The sequence below is a fragment of the Schistocerca cancellata genome, chromosome 11, assembly GCF_023864275.1.
Source record: "Schistocerca cancellata isolate TAMUIC-IGC-003103 chromosome 11, iqSchCanc2.1, whole genome shotgun sequence".
In the NCBI taxonomy this organism is placed as follows: domain Eukaryota; kingdom Metazoa; phylum Arthropoda; class Insecta; order Orthoptera; family Acrididae; genus Schistocerca; species Schistocerca cancellata.
The window spans coordinates 51971415-51976068 of NC_064636.1; the positions used below are offsets into that span (position 1 = coordinate 51971415).

At 47.8% G+C, this 4654-nt stretch overlaps 1 pseudogene; it reads right to left on the bottom strand.

The window, feature by feature from the left end:
* Positions 1-4158: 4158 nt before the first annotated feature.
* LOC126108999 (5S ribosomal RNA) lies at positions 4159-4276 on the bottom strand (annotated as a pseudogene).
* Positions 4277-4654: the final 378 nt, after the last annotated feature.

Sequence of the window (4654 nt, forward strand, 5' to 3'; positions counted from 1 at the left end):
ACCACAACACTTATAACGTGCAACGGGTCTGCTAAAGAGACTGGCTACGCTGCGCTTGTCCGTCCTCTTGTGGAGATTGGCTGCGTAGTGAGGAATGTTTACCACGTAGGAATGACGGAGGACATCGAAAAAGTTCAAAGAAGGGCAGCTCGATTTGTACAATCCCGAAATAGAGGAAAGAGTGCAACGGATACGATACGTGAATTGAGGTATCAATCATTAAAAGGAAGGTGTTCTTTTTTTTACCAAGTCATTTCAATCGCAAGCTATCTCCTCAGAAGGCGAAAATATTTAGTTGACGCCACCTACACTGGGAGAAATGATCATCGTCATAAAATCAAAGAAATCAGACAGAGAGAGAGAGAACGAGAACGAAGTTTGACCAGACGTATTGTCGTGGTGCAAAGGCCGTCTGCCTTTACATGACCAGTCCATAACTCACAGTTAAGTGCCTGGAAGTGTTCATAGAACCACCATCAGCCTATTTTCGTGCCGTTCGACACTCTAAAACGCGCGAGAAAAAAATAACGCCTTATATCTTTTCGTGCCAGCTGTGAGTCCTGATATTTCATCACGATGGACATGACTCCCTATGCGAATGGGACTTAACAAAATATGTTGGCGTCCAGAGAAGAATAATATCTGGCCGCAACGAAAAACGTCTTTGTTTTAATTATTACCGTGGGACACTCTGCCATGTTTCACGATAATGCGAAGTTAGCTGTTTTTCTTTCACTTTCTCGATGTCCTCCGTCAATGCTAACCGCTAAGAATCGCACTCCATGGAGAAATACTGCAGGAAAGGACGGAGAAGCGTAGTATAGGCAGTGTCTCTAATGGATTTGGCACATCTCCTAAGTGTTCTGCCAATAAATCGCAGTCTTTGGATTTGCCTTCTCCACATTTTCTTTATGATCGATTCAGTGTAAGCTGTAGGCAACTGAAATCCCTATGTTTTAACGTGAACGGACAAGCTTTAAACTTATGTGTTTTGTGTCCGATCGAGTCTTCCGTTTCTTCGTCGCCCCTTGTGATAGACAACTGCTCACAACCGGCGGGAGAAACATATGTCTTCTCCCGTCCAGAAAGGGAAAAGCGCTCAGCGACCACATCTCTAGTTAGGATCACGAAATTCTACGGTACCACTGCGCGATCAACAGGTTGTCGGTATTCCTGTGTTTCCCGGCCCAGCGAGGGATCTCGGGAGCAACAAGTGGGTTCTGGAGCAGGACGACGTTCGCTGTGTCGAGATGAGAGTTGAACGGAATGAGAAAACGTGTGATAACCAGTACCAGACCCACCTTTGCATGTCTTCAAAAATGGTTCAAATGGCTCTGAGCACTATGGGACTTAACAGCGGAGGTCATCAGTCCCCTAGAACTTAGAACTACTTTAAAATGGCTCTGAGCACTACGGGACTTAACATCTGTGGTCATCAGTCCCCCAGAACTTAGAACTACTTAACCCTAACTAACCTAAGGACATCACACACATCCGTGCCCGAGGCAGGATTCGAACCTGCGACCGTAGCGGTCGCGCGGTTCCAGACTGATGCGCCTAGAACCGCTCGGCCACTGCAGCCGGCTTTGGATGTCTTCGATCGTCGGTCTGTCCCAACCACGGGTTAGAATCTACATCTACGTTCTTGCTCCGCAAGCCACCTTATGGTGTGTGGTGGAGGGTATTTTTTGTATCACTGTCGCTTCTGCCCTCTCCTGTTACACTCGCGAGCAGTTCGCGAGAACAACGCTTGCTGCTGGTAGAGCCTCTGTGTCGCTTCGAATCTGTCTAATTTTACGTTTCCAGTATTTTCAGAAGATATATGAATGAGGAAGCAGTACAACGGATGACTCTTCAAGGAGCTTAATACGAACAGTAAACGACACCGTCATACATGACGCCTGCATTGCATTTGCAGCCACTGGAGTTTATTGGGTATTTCTGTGACACTTTCTTGATTACTAAATGACCTTGCCGTCTACACTACGCTTGTCCGTCCTCTTTAGGAGTACTGCTGCGCGGTGTGGGATCCTCACCAGATTGGATTAACGGAGTACAACGAGAAAGTACAGAGAAGGGCAGCACGTTTTGTACCATCGCGAAGGTAGGGGAGAGTGTGTCACCGACATGAAACAAGATTTTGGGTGCACGCCATTAAAACATAGGCGTTTTTCTTTGCTGTGGAATATTCTCACAAAATTTCAAATACCAACTTTCTCCTCCAAATGCGAAAATATTTTTTGACGCCGACCTACATAGGGAGAAACGATCCTCATAATAAAATAACGGAATTCAGAGTTCGCATGGAAAGATATAGGTGTCCGTTTTTTTAGTGTGCTTTTGGAGAGTGGAATAATAGAGAATTATTGTAAACGTCGTTCGATGAACCCTCTGCCAGGCACTTTTTTTTTCATTAGTCTACTGACTGGTTTGATGCGGCCCGCCACGAATTCCTTTCCTGTGCTAACCTCTTCATCTCAGAGTAGCACCTGCAACCTACCTCCTCAATTATTTGCTTGACGTATTCCAATCTCTGCCTTCCTCTACAGTTTTTGCCCTCTACAGCTCCCTCTAGTACCATGGAAGTCATTCCCTCATGTCGTAGCAGATGTCCTATCATCCTGTCCCTTCTCCTTATCAGTGTTTTCCACATATTCCTTTCCTCTCCGATTCCGCGTAGAACCTCGTCATTCCTTACCTTATCAGTCCACCTAATTTTCAACATTCCTATTTTTTTTTATAAATATAGAACTCTGTTTGTGTGGCAGTTGGTCACTCTGTTACGAAGAGTGCTTCACGTGCTGTGTGTAAACATGCGCACGCAGCGCTGAGGCGCTCAGTCTTGCCTTGGCAGCCGTTGAGAATGGAGCTCCCGTTGTATGTTACCGCCAAGTACGAATTGAGCGCAGTTATCCGGTTTTTGAACGCAGAAGGCACTGCGGCGATTGAATTCCATCGCCAATTGACGGAAGTCTATGGTGAGTCGTGCATGGATGTCAAAAATGTTCGTAAGTGGTGTGGAGAGTTTGCAGCTGGTCGGACCGAAATTCACGACGAGCAAAGGAGCGGGAGACCGTCAATTTGTGAGGAGACAGTGTTGAAGGTTGAGCAAAGCATGCGTGAAGATCGGCGGATCAGCCTGGATGATCTCTGCACGTCGGTCCCGGAGGTTTCCCGAAGCACCGCTCACAGAATTTTAACGGAAACATTGAACTAGCGGAAGGTGTGCGCAAGATGGGTGCCACGCATGCTGACTGAGGACCACATGCGGCAACGAGTTGATGCTTCCCGCGCATTTCTTCACCGCATTGCAGCCGAAGAGGACAACTTTCTGGACTCAACTGTCACGGGTGACGAAACCTGGGCATACCACTTCACACCTGAGACCAAGCGGCAATCACGCCAGTGGCGGCATCCTTCTTCGCCAAAGCCGCGGAAGTCCAAACAAAGTCTGCCGGTAAAGTCATGACAGCCGTTTTTTTGGAATCGGAAAGGGGTATTGTTGGTCGACTTTATGCCCACTGGGACCACAATGAACGCTGACAGGTACTCAAACGGGCAATTCAGAACCGGAGAAGAGGAATGTTGAGCAAGGGCGTGCACATTCTCCATGATAACGCTCGCCTACACATCGCTAGGCAAACCGTTGCTCTCCTGCAACAGTTTCAGTGGAACGTAATCACCCACCCACCCTATAGTCCTGACTTGGCGCCCAGTGGCTACCACCTGTTCCACAGGTTAAAAGAACATTTGGCCGGAAAGCGATTCAGCTCCGACGACGAGGTGAGAGAAGAGATTAATAACTTTCTGAACAGACGGTATGCCATGGGCGTACAAAAGCTGCTACGGCGTCTACACAAATGCATCGACAGAAATGGTGATTATGTCGAAAAGTAGCTAAATGTTCAAGCTGTAAATTGATGTAAATCATTGTAGAAATAAACAGGTCTATGTACTCACTCCGTCGCCTGGCCACAAGTGGCCCATGGGGACCATCCTACCGCCGTGTCATCCTCAGTTGAGGACGCGGATAGGAGGGGCGTGGGGTCAGCACACCGCTCTCCCGGTCGTTATGATGGTTTTCTTTGACAGGAGCCGCTACTGTTCGGTCGAGTAGCTCCTCAATTGGCATCACGAGGCTGAGTGCACCCCGAAAAATGGCAACAGCGCATGGCGGCCCGGATGGTCACCCATCCAAGTGCCGGCCATGCCCGACAGCGCTTAACTTCGGTGATCTCACGGGAACCGGTGTATCCACTGCGGCAAGGCCGTTGCCAAACAGGTCTATGTACTTATAAAAAAATAGGAGACCTTACTTTTGGGATTATCCTCCTATATGTAGTGGGGAGCAGGATATCGGGGATCGAATCCCGGTCCGACATAAGTTTTCAACTTTCCCCATTGATGTAAAGCAATGCCCGCAAGCAGATAAATGACATTAATTCCTTTGTGTCTTGAAACAGTGATTCTAAATTCCCCTATTATTTAACTATTATCCAAAAGAGAGAAGATGAAATAATGATGAAGCTGTCAATTGCTCCGGGGTCCACAACTTGTCGCTAACCACGCTTACAGTTAACACGTTTCTCACCACTGTGGCGAGCAGTTTGGAGCAGCTCCGTACTGCAGCAATCTCTGCGGTACCTCCACCGCT